Source organism: Podarcis vaucheri (assembly GCF_965113315.1).
Source record: "Podarcis vaucheri genome assembly, chromosome: 5".
In the NCBI taxonomy this organism is placed as follows: domain Eukaryota; kingdom Metazoa; phylum Chordata; class Lepidosauria; order Squamata; family Lacertidae; genus Podarcis; species Podarcis vaucheri.
The window spans coordinates 75,358,772-75,378,542 of NC_138763.1; the positions used below are offsets into that span (position 1 = coordinate 75,358,772).

Genomic DNA, 19,771 nt, shown 5'->3' on the forward strand with positions numbered 1-19,771 from the left:
GAAGCTCTGTTGGGTTTGAGCAAGCATTCCTGCCGAGGAATTAGCCATAAATTGACTTCCACTCTGTATATCTGGAGAAGGCGGGGATGAAAATGGCTGCATGCTGGTTAGCATCCACTGCAGCATGACAGCAGTGGTTTTCAAACTTTGTTCCATGGGAACTCTGAAGTTCCTTGGAAGATTACCAGGGGCTTCTCAGTGATGTCAGACAAGCTTCCCTGAAAAACAGATTGCCCATAATCCATTATATCACCCAGAGATGTATACTGTATTTTCTTTAAAATATTTTGAGTAAGTGTCTAACACAAGCATAAGGAAATCCTAGAAAAACACATGCCAAAAATGATCAAAACCATTCTTTTTTGTTCCCTCTAATAGCAAAGTTGGGTGGCTGAGTGGAAATTTGGAATATGGATATATATATATATTCCTTTTCCTTGTCACAGCAATGTAACACAACAACAGCATACAACAGGATAATAGAGATATAAAGCATAATTTGCTTGGTCTGGCTGCCAACAATTTAAGAAAATGTGAGAAGGATATCTTATTTTATATTTAAAAGAATTAAAATGGTTTATTTTAATTAAACAGCAACAGACCAACAGGAACCTGCAAGCTCCCATGGTTTACAAAGTACTGAGCACAGTTGACTCTGAGCATATGCAGATAAGACTAGAGTAACTCACCACATTCTCTAGGAAGTGTAACTTCCAGGATCATATTGAACACCAAAGAGAGAAACTCCCACCTTTTGTTGGAGGTGGGTGAAAATGCACAGCTATGCTATGACGCTGGATTCCTCTATTGTTCTCTATGGGCAGCGCTCACTTCTGTGGCAGCAGCAGGGAGATATAAAGAAACCAAACGTTTGACAGACTGTGTGAGTCTATCACTTTAGTCTATAACTGAGAGCAGGTGACTCACAAAATGTTAGGGTGTTGGCTGAAAAAGGGCAGGGAGAGAGAAATAATGGACTTGCTGAGACCCCCAACAACTTTATCGAGTGCATGGATTAGAGCTGGGAGATGCAGGCCATGAAGTTAAACTTCTCTTCCTGCTTTATAACAGGAAGGATGGAGAGGAAGGCAAAGGGATGACCATCCCCATTCCCCAAGAGGCTTGAACAATGCTTCTGAGCCAAGCTGAAGCAGGAGCAAGCTTCTTAGGGAAGTGGGGATACATTGCACCATTTTGCTGCTGGTCCCACTTGCTAACAGAAACATTAATCACAACAGCAGAAACAAGAGGAAACTATTCAGAGCCAGCCAAAAGTTCTCAGAGCTACCTATGGTTTGTTACTAAAAGAGAATATGGAAGGACCAAGGCAAATTTCCAAAGAGAAGGAGAGCTCTCCACTAACAAGGCACTGCCCTACCTTGCCATTTGCCATAGGTAAAGGACGCCTGGATGGTTGTTAAGTCCAGTCAATTTCAACTATGGGGTGTGGCGCTTCTCTCCACTTTCAGGCCAAGGGTGCAGGCATTTGTCTGCAGACAGCTTTTCTGAGTCATGTGGCCAGCATGACTAAACCACTTCTGGCGCAACAGGACACCATGAAGAGTACCAGAGCACACGGAAACACCTTTTACCTTCCTGCCGCATCGGTACCTATTTATCTACTTGCGTTGGTATGCTTTTGAACTGCTAGGTTGGCAGGAGCTGGGACTAAGCAACGGAAGCTCATCCCATCATAGAATCATAGAATCATAGAGTTGGAAAAGACCACAAGGGCCATCGAGTCCAACCCCTGCCAAGCAGGAAACACCATCAGAGCACTCCTGACATATGGTGGTCAAGCCTCTGCTTAAAGACCTCCAAAGTAGGAGACTCCACCACACTCCTTGGCAGCAAATTCCCCTACTGCTCTTACTGTCAGGAAGTTCTTCCTAATGTTTAGGTGGAATCTTCTTTCTTGTAGTTTGGATCCATTGCTCCATGTCCGCTTCTCTGGAGCAGCAGAAAACAACCTTTCTCCCTCCTCTATATGTGACATCCTTTTATATATTTGAACATGGCTATCATATCACCCCTTAACCTCCTCTTCTCCAGGCTAAACATGCCCAGCTCCCTTAGCCGTTCCTCATAAGGCATCGTTTCCAGGCCTTTGACCATTTTGGTTGCCCTCCTCTGGACACATTCCAGTTTGTCAGTGTCCTTCTTGAACTGTGGTGCCCAGAACTGGACACAGTACTCCAGGTGAGGTCTGACCAGAGCAGAATACAGTGGCACTATTACTTCCCTTGATCTAGATGCTATACTCCTATTGATGCAGCCCAGAATTGCATTGGCTTTTTTAGCTGCCGCGTCACACTGTTGGCTCATGTCAGGTTTGTGGTCAACCAAGACTCCTAGATCCTTTTCACATCATGAGGATTCAAACTGCCAACCTTAGGATTGGCAAGCCCTTTACCATCTGTCATATTTCAGTGGGTGGGGGCACTCAGACAAGGCCTCTGGGGAATAGCCCAACTTGTGGGTAGATTTATATGGGAGCAGGTAGTTGCACTGGATTGCTGAATATGATTTAATGGTGTGGTCTCAGCTCACAAGGAGAAGTAATGGGGCTGACCAATTCTGGCCAATGCTCAATTTAACTCAAAGAACATGCCCCAGAAAATCCACTGCAATGTGCAAGGGTTCTATTAGAAGACAGTGATTTCTCAGCAGACAAGTTGATGTAGAAAGTGTTCCTTGAAAGAAGAAAGTTTGGGCAATTAGGAGTGTCATAGGAAGAACAGAGCTCACTTTGAACACAGGCTTACTTTTAATAGAGGATTAGGGGGTGTATTGATTTCTACTCTCTTGGCCATTGTTTAGAGCACCTCTCAAATGGCTGACATTTTACTCTAACTGTTTTTTATCCTTTTCAATAAACAAATTATTGATTATTTTTAATAGGTTTTGGATTGACAAGTTCCACTTAAAACAATAGCTCATTTAGGTTATAAAGCCCCTCTCCATAGCAGCTCAGGACTGTGGAAAGTTGAAGGAGCCACTGCTACATGGAAACCTTTTCTAGATTCTATTCTGATTAAGATGTAACATTTGAAGCCTAAAGCTCTACAATTTAGAATAATTGCATGCATATTAACAACAACTCCTAGGACATTTGTCTTTTGGGAATTGGGTAATTACAAGGGCTGCTGACCAATTATAATGTTTAGTTAATTAACTGTGTTGCTTTTAATCAATTAAATGACCAATTAATCTATTAAGTACTAGGATACAACAACATTCGCCAATTTTGTGTTGCTTGTAAATTTGTTTTTTCACTTTCCATTTTTATAATTTGAAATGCAGTCTCATTCTCATGCATTTTGATATTGCAATTAAAAATATAGCCATCCTTTGGTGCTTTTAACAAGTAAACCACAAAATTGCACCCAACCAAAAACAGAAACCCTGCAGTATGCTCTAATGTGGTGGAGAGAATTTTATATGACCACAGCTGTGACAGCCCAACATGGGCCTAATTTTGCCAGTGCTGCCAGTGTAATGGGGTGGACAGGGGGAGATGCAAATTGCAAATGCTAATTTTATGTAAGTGTAATCAGTTAAAAATGACTCATTAACAAAGACTAAGGCTGAACGGAGGGGGAAATAGCAAAAAGAAAACTGGAGGAGCTTAAATTTCACCAGAAAAGAACTAATATGAGTCTTATTCCTGTGTATGGGTGGTTTACAGGCTATGTTTGATGAGGAAATGTGATTCCAGCTGCCCAAACTACTCACTGGAATTGCTTGTCCCACCCCGACACCCCTGGATGAAAATATGTGTACCAGCTACCAGCTGCCATTATTTGTAGATGATTTGGAGCAAGAACCAGTGCAAAGCTGCCTGTTCACCAGAGGTATACAGCTTAGTACACTGAGGGTTTATGGCAAGCAGCATGAAAGCAAAACAAAAACCCAGCCAAGTTATTTTTCTCTTAGCTGATTGGCAACTCTGCTATACCTGCATGTCAATTGTGTACTGTAATGTTCTTTCTGTGGCTGAGGAATCTCCTGACAACTTTGAGAACTTGAGCTATACTAGTTAAATCGCCAACTAAAAATCAGGCATCCCATGAAAACAAACTTTGACCAGCTATCCTATTGAGATTGCAAAATCAAATTCATAATTTTTGCATTCCACTAATTCATGGTCTATAGTTAACGCTATGGTTTTCCCAGTAGTGATGTATGGAAGTGAGAGCTGGACCATAAAGAAGGCTGATCGCCGAAGAATTTATACTTTTGAATTATGGTGCTGGAGGAGACTCTTGAGAGTCCCATGGACTGCAAGAAGATCAAACCTATACATTCTGAAGGAAATCAGCCCTGAGTGCTCACTGGAAGGGCAGATCCTGAAGCTGAGGCTCCAGTACTTTGGCTACCTCATGAGAAGAGAAGACTCCCTGGAAAAGACCCTGATGTTGGGAAAGATTGAGGGCATAAGGAGGAGACAACAGAGGATGAGATAGTTGGACAGTGTTCCCGAAGCTACCAGCATGAGTTTGACCAAACTGCAGGAGGCAGTGCAAGACAGGAGTGCCTGGCGTGCTCTGGTCCATGGGGTCACGAAGAGTCGGACACAACTAAACAACAAAATTCATAGTGTCACTGCATTCAGCATGGGAAACCAAAGGATAAAGGATAAAAAAATAATAATTTGCTCGCTCTGTTCCTAGATGCTTTACTTTGTATCAGCACACTTGTACCAGGGCTTCAACTGGCCTGATAAATGATACGGTAGTTTTTCAAATCAACTGGGACAAGTCAGGTGACAAATTATTTCCATTAGCCTCAGCAGAATTGAAACAAACAGATCAATACAAATGATTTGCTGCAAGTTTAGATCATAAATTTTCTTTTGCCTAGTTTTATCATTTGAAAATGGAAACATTTTCCCCATTGTGTGTGGGGAAAAGGTTCATTACAGATTTGATCATTTCTAGTTAGCATCTAACTGCCCACCATTTAACTCCAAAGATGTTTTAGAGGCTGTTATTTTCTTCTATGGCAGGCAACAACGTTATTTTGAAAGGATGATAAACAGCAAATAGGAAAAGGATCCTATTCGTCTAGAAATCGTATTTAGCTTGAAATTACAGGCAAAAATAATTTTAACATTTCATGCTTTGTATCATGATTAATAGGAACTGCTTTGCTAGATTACAGTAAGATTAGTTTTTATTTAATTACATTTATATTTCACGTTTCCTCTAGGGAGCCAAAGGTGCTGTCCCTCCCTCCCTCCCCAGTTTATCTTCACAACCACCCTGTGATGAAGGTCAGGTTGTGAGATAGTGGATGGTATCCAATGCACTTGTTTCATTAGTACAATGATTTGCACTTGCAGAGTTGAACTTGCAGTGTCCCCTGCACACATCCAGCACCCTCCCCAAATTGGAGGGTTGGGGAATTCCTAAAAAATATTCAGGGGGCATGGGAGCAGGAGAGATGGAGAACATTGCATTACACAAACAGAAATCCTTGCTTTGTTGACTGAGCATTTACACAGCACTACATTTCCGTGAGCTGCTCTGGTTCGCCAGAAGCGGCTTAGTCATGCTGGCCACATGACCTGGAAGCTGTACGCCGGCTCCCTCGGCCAGTAAAGCGAGGTGAGCACCGCAACCCCAGAGTTGTCTGCAACTGGACCTAATGGTCAGGGGTCCCTTTACCTTTACTTTAAATATAATCCAATGGCTAGTTCAAGTTCATTCAGTGACCTTCATGGCTGATTGACTATTTCTACCCTGGTTTTCCAGGTCCTAGGCTGAGACTCTAACCACTGGGCCACAACGACTTTAAATCAAGCACTCTTGTTTACAAAAGTGGCTAGCCAGATGTCTGGGGGAACTCTGGGATCTTGCAAGCAAAGCATCAAGGCAAGCTCCACACCTATTTTGCCCATTTCCTGTACTTATTGATCGGTGGAATCATGGAATTGTAGAGTTGGAAGGGACCATGAGAGCCATCTAGTCCAACCCCTGCAATGCAGGAATCTTTTTGCACAACGTGGGGCTCGAACCCACAATCCTGAGATTAAGAATGTCATGCTCCACCGACTGAGCTGGTATACTGCTTCTGAATATGGAGGCTCCATTTTGTTATTGTGACTATTTGATTTTTATTATAGGAAGGGGATGGCGGACGGTTGGGGATTTGGTGTTAGAGCAGATGTTTAGCATGCAAAAGGTCCCAAATCCAATTCTTGGCATTCCAAGTAAAACTGGAAAAGAATCCTGCCAGAAAGCTTGGAGAGCAGTCAGTCCAGACAATGGTGAGGTAGATTACCAAAATCTTACTCTATAAAAGGCAAGTTCATATGTTCCTTTCATCTCTAGCAGTTTGCCAAATTTGTGGGAGAGGGAGGAGGCAGGTTACAAAGCACTTATGCTATAATGAAAACGGTGTAGTGGGGGGAGTTTCATATATGCATACATTAAAAGGTGCCTCTCTTTCTTGTAATTACTCTGACTACTCCTACTGAATTAAACTAGAAACCCTAAATGACCATTTATTGTATGCTGGAGAGAGAGAAGAATAAAGCTTTTATGAAATTTCCTCTGAGTGTGTCAATCATCCATCCAAAAGACAGAGGCAAAAGGGCTCAGTGTTCCCACTGGAAGTAAGCAAATTCTCATAAGATGAGTTTGGCCTTAACTTACCTTGCCTGCTCAAGGTAATTTGAGTGGCCTGTTGAGTGAGCTACCAGCTACCCTTCATAGTGCCATTAGGTTACCCCATATAATTCCTCTTTAAATGGATCTTGCTCCTGCAGTGGGGTTTAAACCCTTGTCCGAGGAAGAGCCTATGCACTTGTCATACATGCCCCCTTGCAAGCAAGCTTTTGCATTGGACTGCCTATACACCCTTCCCAGTGGTTAGTCATTCAAAATTGTGGTTATTCATCATGGGGGGGGGGGGGTTGAGAGCACCATGGGACTTTATGCCTGGTGGATTGTTCCTCGTGTGTGAGGTGTCCATTTGGGTAAGCTCACTGGGGTGTTTCCCCTTGCTGCATGTGGATAGCCTCAATCCATCCATGCTGCTCCACGATGGGGGTATTTTGGCAGGATTGCCACAAAAGTGGGTCCCACTGAGTTCAATAGGACTCACAGCCAAATAAGTATTCATTGGATTGGCCATGCTAGCTGCATTCACTCGGGTGGACTGTGAACCAAGCAGCCCAAACTTTAGCAGACCATTTCCTTGTCAAGTCTATTGTACATTGCCTTCCTAGTTAATGGGCTGACTTCAGATCACTTCTCATTTTGGTAGAGCGAAAAACATAATCACACTTGTTATGAAGGATCACAATAATTCACCGGAAGAGCAAACAGCTCTACAAGCTACTTACATATTTATTAAGCATTATACAAAGATGCATGAAAACAACAGGCTAACAGCCTCACCAGCATACAAATCAACACCAGAATTGTTCCCTTGCATAGCTATATCCAGGTTAATTAAATCTAAGTGCAACAGTATACCCCCCATTCTTCCCAGACACTGCAAGACAAGGTCTGGGAATATAAAAAGGTTGGAGATTTAATTAATCCTGTAGAGTGAAAGCTAATTTACTCTTTAGCAATACACCGCATATCTGTTGGAACTGTTTTAACTTCCTCAAAAAGAATAACTGATAATATATGCATGCAGCCTATATCTCCGAGTTATGCCAGCAAAAAGCAGCATTAAGGTCAGCACCCATATTTCTTCAAAGCTCACTTGAAATATACTGGGGCTATGATGTTACCATCTATACCAGAGAACAGTATATATTATATCAGTGGTTCCCAATTGGTGTTCCACAGACCCCAGGGAGTTTGCATAACCCATCCAGGGTAACAAAAACTACCATAGAGATATCAACATTTTCAGAAGTAGTGGGTCCATGCCTTGACTTTTTTTAAAAAACAAGGGGTCCGCAGTGCTTAGCTAATTAGAAACCACTTTCTAATATAATTTTGCTTGTCAGTCTCAGTGTGAGATAAACCGTCATTTCCTGGTTAGTAAAAGAACGTTTTAGTGATAATAATTGACCAGAAGCATGTAATTAATATATTATACGTCCATTGCATTTATTATATTTGAAAGAGCTCTGCTTCCTCGAAGTAAAAGTCCATAACAAAGGAATCATGATACTCAACTTTCATGAGAGTGGATGAAGGATATTCAAAGCATCAGTCAAAGCATCACTTACTTAATTTTCAATATTAGGCTTGTAGCAAACTTTAACTGGTACATATTCCGTATTCATATTTTGTGTAGAAACATAGTGATGTGAAGTAAAAGATTCCCAACAGGATACTTACCCAATATTCTGAAATGCTGAAGGTTCAGCACAATAATTAGTGCCATCCTCTCCTATCACAGCTTCAAAGTGAAGCAAAATCCAACGAAAATACCCCTTGTGACCACCTCATCAATTTCACTGTCTGAAGCTGATTTTTAAGAGTCATCATGAGGCCAGTAGGAGGTGGTGACATCATAATTACCTCCACCAACTTCCTTTCCTATGCATTAGAATTTTTAAGTACTTGAAGCCCATTGGCTGCAACCAATCTGACTTTACTCTAGGTCTCCTGCTGCCATGTACAGTTTGAGTTTCTACTCTCTATGACAACCCTTTTCAACCTTGGGTCACCAGATGGTGTTGGACTACTTCCATCTTCCCCAGCCAACCTTGTCAATATCCAGGGAATTATGGGAGTTGTGATCCAACAATATCTTAGGAGAACACCCAAGGTTGAGAAATGTTGCTCTGTAACAAGCACAGGTTCTCTTACAGCCTGCTCAGTCCTTGATGAAGAACTTCTACATGATTAGGCAACAGTGCTAGCAAAGTGTTTCTTCTTCCAGGGACTTTTATCAATATGAAACTGGAAAAACTGGGAGTACTCTGAAACATGGTTCTTATGTTTTCAGGATACGTACAATGGAGTCTAAAGTGCCCAGCTGTTATAAGGCTTATGGATGCTGATAGAGCTCTCAGGCTTTATGGATTTTTCAGTGATTAAACAATAGTAATTTCTTGGTGGAGTTCAGTGCAAGGACAAACACACTCCCATCTAAGGCTGAAAATGCTTAGTGTGTGTTCGTAGATATCTAATATTTCAGTCTTTAGACAGGGGGGATTCACCCATGAATACATCATTTAATATTATGTACAGCTGAACATGTGAGCTGCCACCTTAGACAATGTCGGTCTAAGGTGATAATGTGAGGTGATAAGACTATGAAGATAATAGGATAATGTGAGGTGATAAGACTATGAAGAGTAACAAGAAGTCCTATCAAATGCAAGACTCCCCCCCCCTTAAAGCAGAAGTAGTATTTTCCAAATGAAGAGAAACACAAACTCCCTTGTCCCACCAAAAGTACAGTGGTGCCTCGCAAGACAAAATTAATTCGTTCCGCGAGTTTTTTCATCTAGCGAATTTTTCGTCTTGCGAAGCACGGTGTCGGAAAAGTTTTGGTAAAGCTTCAAAAATCACAAAAAACCTTAAAAAAGGCTACCACACCACGTTCTATGAGTAGCTCCTCGAAGTCAAGTCGCAACTGTATTAACAGTGTTAAGAAAAAGGAAACAAACTTGCAAAAAACGCAAGACCATAGGGAAATTCGTCTTGCGAAGCAGCTCAAAAACCGCAAAACCCTTTCGTCTAGCGAGTTTTTCGTCTTGCGAGGCATTCATCTTGTGGGGCACCACTGTAGGTTGATAATAAGGTAAAGAAGTAGAAAAGTAGCACATTGCTAATGACATTAAAAACAAAGACAAAAAAAAAATATTTAAATGCATCTGAAGTACAAACCAAGCTAGGAGGCTGATGGATCATTCTGTGACAAAATGACAAAGGAGGGGGAAGCTTGCTGGAGGAGAATAAGGAGACTGCAGAGAAGTTAAATGAATTCTTTCATTCAATCTTCACCGCAGAAGCCTTGAATGACTGAACAATTTCCTCCCTCCCCCCTCAAGAAGGGCAACTGTGGTGTCTTGGGGGTCCTTTGAAGAGTTATTACCCTGGCACCCTGGAAAAGCCCCAAGTAAACCAGATGAGACCTGAGTCTAGTTGCTCCATCTTTACCACTAGCAACCCACCCCAAACAACCCCAAATCATGCTATGCCACCACCTACTGGGACAAAAGCCGCAGGACAAAAAGCCGCCTATTAAGGGGGAGACAGATCTAACTAGAGTAGCTGCAGCTCTGCCAGTTTCTAATTCCCTAGATTATTATTTTTTAATACTGTATTCTTGCATAGGCTTTCCTCAAAGAATCCTGGGAGTTGTAGTTTCATTAGGAGTTGGGAATTATCTTTTACAACTCTCTAACGCCTCCACACAGGACAATTCCCAGCGGTCCGTGGAGAAGAGGGAATGTCTTTTAAACCAGTGTATATCTGTAGTGTGGGCTATATTCTCAAAAGCTTCTACCCACTCAACAGTTCAATTTAGCCACAATCAAAATACTGTTTGTGGGAGAAGTATTAACATTCATGTTTTCTTAAGGGATTAATTATCTTAAGAGATCTAAGTAGGAGTGTGGGCCTGTGATAGGCAGATTAAAGCTAGGCAGTGCAGATTCATGCAGGGGAGGTCGTGCCTAACTAGGCTGCTGGAGTTCTTTGAAAATATTATTGCCATAACAGATGAAGGGAAATTCAATTGATGTAGTGAAGATAAATTTTCAAAATAGAATTTGACAAAGCTTCACACCAGAGATTAATGGCTGAGGGAGAAAGCTACAAAGGTGGAGATAAAATATGGTAATGTACAGAAAAGAGGCTTAAAAAAAAAATCCTGCCGGTTAACCTTACATATTAGAGAAAGGAGAAGAAGGATCCTCCTGAGAGTGGGCCATAGAAATGACCAAGAAAGGCATTAAATTAAATGATTACGCGAAATGGAAGTACAGAAACACTGAGATTAAATGAAACAATTTAAACAATATTTTAAAACATTTTGCTTATTGGGGTTTAGTGCTCTAACTCCAGAGAACTGAGTGGTACAAGGCTCGCTGTCTGTGATTTCTGAACAGTGTGTTGGAGCACTCTAGTCTACCATGTCTTCAATGCGCCTTGAAGTATTAGACCAGCATGTTGGATGTAGCCGTCTTTCTGTGCCCATTCGGAACTAGAAATCTTCATACACCATGGATCTCTCTACTCTCTACTGATGTATGGGTGGTGACGTCCAAAGAAAGGAAACAAGGAACACGCTTGGATTCCCTCATGCACTCCATGTTGCAGCTGAATCTCAGAGGCATCTAGGAGCAGCGGTGGCCTGAATCTAGCTATGTACAGTATATTACTTTTTATTTTATTTTTATTAGAGTCTTGGTAGTCCTCTGGCATTTTCCAAATTTACAGTGAAAGAATACAAAAATGCAATTCATAATCTAAAACGCTTGTTGCTGGAGGAGAGCAGGGGGAGATTTGTTTAGTTTTGCTGAGGAACAAGAGTATCCTCCATCTTGTAAAACACACACACAGTGGCTGCAAACACACCGAAAATTTAAAGCACATGGGAATGGTAGTTTGTTCAGGGTGTTGAGAATTGTGGCTCTGTGTGGTTAAACTACAGTTCCTAGGATTCTCTTGGAATAGTCATGTGATTTGAATGTATGGCATGTATATGCAGCTTGTAGCTAGATGCAAACTCCAGTGCAAAAAACAGGGAGGAGTAATCAATGGGCTCTTTAACCCTTCCTTTCCCAACAAGAACAGCAACAGATGCTCTGGCAATAGATTCTCATGTCTCTTGGTTTGCACATAGGATTGGCCAATTAAGGTGCAGCTCACACTGGAGGCTGGAATAAAGGCTAAAGGGGCTTTCCTCTGTGGTGCATCATCTGAGGAGGACTGTTGGGCTCAGATGAAGAACTATGGGGGTGTCAGACTGGGGCCCAGTTGCCTGTTGCTAGTTTTTAAGCTGACTCGGATTAATTGAACCTAATGGACATCTGTTCTGAAGGAAAAGTAACTGAAACACAATCTCTAGGCACAAAACTTTTCATTTGAATGTGTTTTCAGAAAGAGATCTTTGTTTGCTTAGAACCTCAGTAACCTTTTGCAACATCAAAATCTACACCATTATAGGGGAAACACTATGTTTGAGAGCTGATAAACACGGTTCATTTTTCTTAATGTATCACACCTACAGAAACGCTGCTACTAAAATTATTTTCTGGAAATCCTTGATGTGGAGAGTATACAATTGCTCCAAACATTCATTTCTGCTTGGATATTGAATGTCTTGTTGATTACACTTGTGATACCACATCAGAGTGTGGATTAGATGTATCTTGTGAGATACATTTTCAAGTTTGATTATTCTCCAAGAGTTCTCTGGGTTCAATGAATCATAGAATCATAGAATCATAGAATCATAGAGTTGGAAGAGACCACAAGGGCCATCGAGTCCAACCCCCTGCCAAGCAGGAAACACCATCAGAGCACTCCTGACATATGGTTGTCAAGCCTCTGCTTAAAGACCTCCAAAGTAGGAGACTCCACCACACTCCTTGGCAGCAAATTCCACTGTCGAACAGCTCTTACTGTCAGGAAGTTCTTCCTAATGTTTAGGTGGAATCTTCTTTCTTGTAGTTTGGATCCATTGCTCCGTGTCCGCTTCTCCGGAGCAGCAGAAAACAACCTTTCTCCCTCCTCTATGTGACATCCTTTTATATATTTGAACATGGCTATCATATCACCCCTTAACCTCCTCTTCTCCAGGCTAAACATGCCCAGCTCCCTTAGCCGTTCCTCATAAGGCATCGTTTCCAGGCCTTTGACCATTTTGGTTGCCCTCCTCTGGACACGTTCCAGTTTGTCAGTGTCCTTCTTGAATTGTGGTGCCCAGAACTGGACACAGTACTCCAGGTGTGGTCTGACCAGAGCAGAATACAGTGGCACTATTACTTCCCTTGATCTAGATGCTATACTCCTATTGATGCAGCCCAGAATTGCATTGGCTTTTTTAGCTGCCGCGTCACACTGTTGGCTCATGTCAAGTTTGTGGTCAACCAAGACTCCTAGATCCTTTTCACATGTACTGCTCTCAAGCCAGGTGTCCCCCATCTTGTATTTGTGCCTCTCATTTTTTTTGCCCAAGTGCAATACTTTACATTTCTCCCTGTTAAAATTCATCTTGTTTATTTTTGCCCAGTTCTCTAATCTGTCAAGGTCGTTTTGAAGTGTGATCCTGTCCTCTGGGGTGTTAGCCACCCCTCCCAGTTTGGTGTCATCTGCAAATTTGATCAGGATGCCCTTGAGTCCATCATCCAAGTCGTTGATAAAGATGTTGAATAAGACCGGGCCCAAGACAGAACCCTGTGGCACCCCACTAGTCACTCTTTTCCAGGATGAAGAGGAACCATTGATGAGCACCCTTTGGGTTCGGTCAGCCAGCCAGTTACAAATCCACTGAGTGGTAGCATAGTCAAGACCGCATTTTACCAGTTTCTTTACAAGAATATCATGGGGCACCTTGTCAAATGCCTTGCTGAAATCAAGGTAGGCTACATCCACTGCGTTCCCTTCATCTACCAGGCTTGTAATTCTGTCAAAAAACGAGATCAGGTTAGTCTGACATGACTTATTTTTCAGAAATCCATGCTGACTATTGGTGATCACAGCATTCCTTTCTAGGTGCTCACAGACTGTTTGCTTAATGATCTGCTCCAGAATCTTCCCTGGTATTGATGTCAGACTGACTGGGCGGTAATTATTTGGGTCCTCTCTTTTCCCCTTTTTGAAAATAGGGACAACATTTGCCCTCCTCCAGTCTGCCGGGACTTCGCCTGTTCTCCAGGAATTCTCAAAGATGACTGCCAGTGGTTCTGAGATCACATCTGCCAGTTCTTTTAATACTCTTGGATGCAGTTCATCTGGCCCTGGAGACTTGAATACATCTAAACTAGCCAAATATTCTTGTACTATCTCCTTAGTTATTCTGGGCTGTGTTTCCTTTGCTGAATCATTTGCTTCAAATTCTTCAGGTCGGGCATTGTTTTCTTTATCGGAGAAGACTGAGGCAAAGAAGGCATTGAGGAGTTCAGCCCTTTCTGTGTCCCCTGTTTGCATTTCCCCATCTTCTCCTCTGAGTGACCCCACTGTTTCTTTGTTCTTCCTTTTGCTACGAACATACCCATAAAAGCCTTTTTTGTTGCTTTTAACCTCTCTAGCAAGCCTGAGTTCATTCTGTGCTTTAGCTTTTCTGACTTTGTGTCTACACGTGCTGGCTATTTGTTTGAATTCCTCTTTGGTGGTTTCCCCCCTTTTCCATTTTTTGTACACATCCTTTTTTAATCTTAATTCAGTTAAAAGTTCTTTAGATAGCCACCCTGGCTTCTTTAGGCACCTTCCATGTTTCCGTCTCATTGGTATTGCCTGACGTTGTGCTTTTAGTATCTCCCTCTTAACAAACTCCCAGCCATCATGAACTCCCTTTCCTTTTAGTATTGTTGTCCATGGGATCTCACCCAGCACTTCCCTAAGTTTTATGAAGTCGGCTTTCTTAAAGTCAAGAAATTGAGTCCTAGTATGCTTGGCTACTCCTTTCCGCTGTATAGTAAACTTCAGAAGAGCATGATCACTCGCGCCTAATGATCCTTCCACTTCTACCCCACTAACCAGGTCATCAACATTGGTTAGGACCAGATCTAAAATGGCTGTTCCTCTTGTTGCTTCTCCCACTTTCTGGACAATGAAGTTGTCTGCAAGGCCAGTGAGGAATCTGTTTGACCTTATGCTCTTGGCTGAGTTTGACGTCCAACAAATATCTGGGTAATTGAAGTCCCCCATTACTACTATCTCCCTTCCTTTTGCATGCTTGGCCATCTGTTCCAGGAAGGCATCATCTATGTCCTCCGTTTGGCTTGGGGGTCTATAGTAAACTCCCACAATGAGGTCTCTGTTATTCTTCTCTCCCTTAATTTTGACCCAAATGCTCTCACTTTGGCTTTGAGGATCTAAATCTTGGATCTCTTCACAGGTATACACATCCCTGACATATAACGCCACTCCTCCTCCTTTCTTGTCTGGTCTGTTTCTCTGAAATAGATTGTATCCCCCCATTATTACATTCCAATCGTGGGACTTATCCCACCAGGTTTCAGTGATGCCTATTATGTCATATTTAGTTTGCTGTACCAAGAGCTCAAGCTCATCTTGTTTATTTCCCATGCTTTGCGCATTAGTGTACAGACATTGAAGTCCATTAATCATTCCCCCGTGTCTCTTATTTAAGGATTTTTTCCTCCCACCACTAGGTCCGCGTGCTGTTTGCTCCATTTGGTCTATGACATTTGGATGATCATCTTCATTAATTGAGAGACTCCTACCTTCAGGAGCACTGTCTCCCTCCCCCACATTAGTCAGTTTAAAGCCCTCCTGATGAGGTTTCTGAGATTTTTTGCAAAAACATTTCTCCCAACCGTTGTGAGATGCAGCCCATCACTTGCCAGAAGTCCATCTTCAAGAAACTGCAGTCCGTGATCTAAGAATCCAAACCGTTCCTGTTTACACCATTTGCGGAGCCAGCTGTTCACTTCCACTATTTTCCCCTCTCTCCCTGGGCCACGTCGTTCAACTGGGAGGACAGATGAGATGACAATTTGTGCATTTAGTTGCTTCAATTTCCTGCCGAGAGCCTCGTAGTCTCTTTTGATCTTCTGGAGGCTATTGCTTGCAGTGTCGTTGGTTCCCACATGAACCAAGAGGAAGGGGTATTTGTCAGTGGGTTTTATGATTCCTTGCAGTCGTTCAGTTACATCTTGGATCTTAGCCCCGGGGAGACAGCACACTTCCCGAGACATCTTGTCAGGCCCACAGATCACTGCTTCTGTTCCCCTCAGTAGGGAATCCCCTATCACCACTACACGCCTCCTCTTGGGTTTGGTCGGGGTTCTTCCGTGAGCTGTCCGTTCCAAGGTCGCCTGCACATTCCCTGAGGACTGACTTTGCTGCTCGTCTTCATATACCTGATCGACTGTAATGAGGGAGAGATCCTCAAATGGAGTCTGCTCTTCGTCTTCCATGCTAGGGGAGAGGACCTCAAAGCGATTGTGTATTTCTAAGCAATCAGAGTGAACCCTGGGCCTCCTACTTCTTTGAGTCACGTTTCTCCATATATCTGGCTCCTGTGTTGGTGAACTAGACTCCTTCTCAGGGGAGTCCCCTGTCTCCTCCTTGGTGGAGACGGTGTGCTCTGTTGCTTCCAAGAAGAGCTCCAGCTCTCTAATTCTTTGGAGCGTAGCTACACGTTCCTCCAGTTGCTGGACTTTGTCTTTTAAGAGGGCAATCAACATGCAATTGCTGCAGGTAAAGCTGCCTGCAACCTTTGGCAAGATGGCAAACATTGCGCAGGAATCGCAGGCGACTGCAGCTGTTCCCTCCCCTTCCATCTTGAGATCGTGTCGTTGGGGTTGGCTACAGAGGTCCTCCATCATAAAAAGCTTGAAGACAGGACAAATAACTTCCCTCACACAAAAAAAACACCTAGATCTCCCTCAACAAACGTTTGAGACTAGCTCCCCTGAATCTAAAAGATGGATCTAACTGCGCGCGCCGCTAGGCGCGCGCCGCTGCCCTACAAACTCTGATAAGCTCCTCCCACAGCTAATCCCCTGCCTCAACAGAAACCCTGCCCCCTCTGACCTTTACACAGGGAAAACAGCTAATCAGCCTCAAAGAAACACACAGACACAAGAAAACCCCTTTTGCTCCTTCTTCAACTGCTGCCCTGCAAACTCTGATAAGCTCCTCCCACAGCTAATCCCCTGCCTCAACAGAAACCCTGCCCCCTCTGACCTTTACACAGGGAAAACAGCTAATCAGCCTCAAAGAAACACACAGACACAAGAAAACCCCTTTTGCTCCTTCTTCAACTGCTGCCCTGCAAACTCTGATAAGCTCCTCCCACAGCTAATCCCCTGCCTCAACAGAAACCCTGCCCCCTCTGACCTTTACACAGGGAAAACAGCTAATCAGCCTCAAAGAAACACACAGACACAAGAAAACCCCTTTTGCTCCTTCTTCAACTGCTGCCCTGCAAACTCAAATGTGGGAGCAATATAGGGGGAAACATGATACATTCAGGAAGGCTACTCTTTTTTAAAATGCATTTAGCTATGCATGGGTCGGTGATTTTAAATATTTCATGAAAGGTTTCCGACCGATGATCCAAAAGTAATAAATTAATAAGAAGAGATCAACAAACTGTGAATATGTGTGCCACTGCTCCATGTGCCCCCCCCTCTCTCTCTCTCTCTCTCTGTGTGTGTGTGTGTGTGTGTGAGAGAGAGAGAGAGAGAGAGAGAGAGAGAGAGAGATGAATTGCCCAGCACTGCTGCGTATCTGGGTGGCAAGAGGAGTGGTTTGGTTATCCAGCCGGTTCTCATGAGATTCCAAGAGAAGATGCAGGATTTCACAAGAGGTGGGTGGGGCAGCCGAAAGCTTTAACATCTCAGCCACTTGACTGTCAGGGCCATTTTGCCCCTCATGCTTCCCCACCTGCCCTCAGTGCTAGTATTCCATTGGGTCTTAGATCACTGGTTGATAGGGCCAGGGAAGAATTTTACTCTCAACCTCAACTGGCTCTGGGTAGGGAGGTTTGGGGGATCCCAAAAGTGCAGTGGAAGGGAATGCACAAGTTATGACCTTAGCTTGGGAGGGGACCAGCATTGCATTAATCCCTCACTTGCACCACATCAGGATCTAACACTGGTCAACTCTCATGGGTGTTTATGGATGCTTCCCACCAAAATGAAAACAACAAGTCAGCAGAGAGGGCTGGTTAGAATGGAGTCAGATTCCTTGCCCTACTGTCACTGCCAACCCTGCATTACCTGCTGTATATATCAATTAAAGTTGTGACCTGTTTCCAACTTACAAAACATGTGCTTATCGTGTTTATTCCTGATGGTCTCATGAGCCACAACCTGCAGCTACTCCACAAGTAACACATATGACCAGTTGTACAAATACAGACCAGAATTTTAATTTGACACTGCAATTGCTTCATCCTGGAGCTGAGCTGCACAGTCAGCTCTTGTGTGACACTGCCACATGGCTTCAGATGGAGAATCCTGGTTCAAGGCTATTCTACATAAACAAAACCTCCATACAAACAGTGGTACCTTAGTTCACAAACTTAATCCATTCCGGAAGTCTGTTCCAAAACCAACGCGTTCCAAAACCAGAGTGCACTTTCTCATAGAAAGTAATGCAAAACAGATTAATCAATTCTAGGCTTTAAAAAACAACCCCCGAAACAGCAATTGATCCATAAAATGAAAGCAATAATCAATGTACTGTACTATAAAATAAACAAGACAATATTGTAGATGATAAAAATTAACATTAATTTTTTTTCTTACCTGCACTGATGATAGTCATTGTTTGTATGGGGGGCTTTTATCCATTTCCACAGTCACACAATCAATCAATCAATCAATCAATCAGTAGCTGAACAGGGTTCCACACAGTCACAAAAACAAATTAACCGAAAAAGCCTCAAAAACATAAAATAAATAGCAAAAACAAAAGCGCCAAACTCAATCCATTCTGGAAGTCTGTTTGACTTCCGAAATGTTTGAAAATCAAGGCGCAGCTTCTGATTGGTGCAGGTGCCCTGGAAACAGTAAACAACAGCCACATCGGACGTTTGGTTTCCAAAAAACATTGGAAAACTGGAACACTTACTTTTGGGTTCTCAGTGTTTGACAACCAAGGTGTTTGTGTGCCAAGGTACCACTGTATAGAAATCTACCCTATTAAACAAAGGAGACTCCTTTCTCTTCCTTCCTGCTTCCTCTGTATCTTTCTCAAACAAAAGGCATCTGACCACCATACAATATTTGTGGTCAATGTTTTAGTGAAAAGTGCCATAGCGTGCGCGCACACATCCAGGTAAGGACCATGGATGCCACTCAGACCTCATCTACAAACACGGATGCCTTGGAGCTGCACACCCCAGTAGGAAGCCAGGAAAACCTCCACATTATCTTTTACTCACTATACATTTGTGTCCCTATGGCTTTGCATTCAGTAGATGAGGTACCCGCCTGTCACCACTTGTTGCAAGCTAATCTCTCCAGCATGCTGACTCTGGTCAGTGGAATTAGGTCCATTAACATAAAAGTCCAAGCAAACCGAAGTAGCAATGATAGTGTTCTCTCTTCCCCATTTCCTTCCTACTTATCCCCTATAAAGAGAACTTTATATATTCACCACCAAATATTGCCTTTACCAGCTTCTCTTATTCCATTTTTCTCCTAAATTGTTAATTGGGTTTATACGGAACTCATAAAAACTCCATGAACTTTGAATGAGCGAGGCTTGAAGTTTTTTTTGCTATTTGTTTTAATTCTAGGAGAGTCTTAATTCTATTCTCATGGCTTTATCCTAATATCTGCAGTAACTTAAGAATGAGACTTTCATCTCATGGAATCTGATCATTCAACAGAATGTTTTGTTCTCTCTCAACCCATCTGCCTTTCCTTTCAGTCAAAATATTGACCTACGTTAAGTTTATGCATCTGCAGTAAATATCAAGCATTAATTTTTAAGGAAGGAGGATTCTAAGGAACTACTCAGCTTAACAGAGGAGGAAACCTACTTGGGCATGAAAATCTTCCAAACTTTTGCTGAGAAACCCATATAAATGAAGTATGAGACCCTGGCCCTCTTCAGGTCTTTAGTCTGAATGTACAGAAGGGAAAGTAGAAATTAATAGGGCTAAATCAACCTCCCCTTTACAACAATAAATACAA

At 42.7% G+C, this 19,771-nt stretch overlaps 1 protein-coding gene across 4 annotated transcripts in view; it reads right to left on the reverse strand.

Annotated features, from left to right (window-relative positions):
• LOC309532295 (uncharacterized protein) overlaps positions 1–19,771 on the reverse strand; it is a 472,441-nt gene that overhangs the window by 445,713 nt on the left and 6,957 nt on the right. Inside the window, exon 1 of one of the 4 annotated variants that reach the window (XR_014219698.1) lies at positions 8,310–8,695. The exons of the other annotated variants lie outside the window; for them this stretch is intronic. The gene's annotated coding sequence lies outside the window, so the exon portion shown is untranslated. Of the gene's footprint in view, positions 1–8,309; positions 8,696–19,771 lie in introns of those variants that run through there. 4 annotated transcript variants of the gene reach the window in all.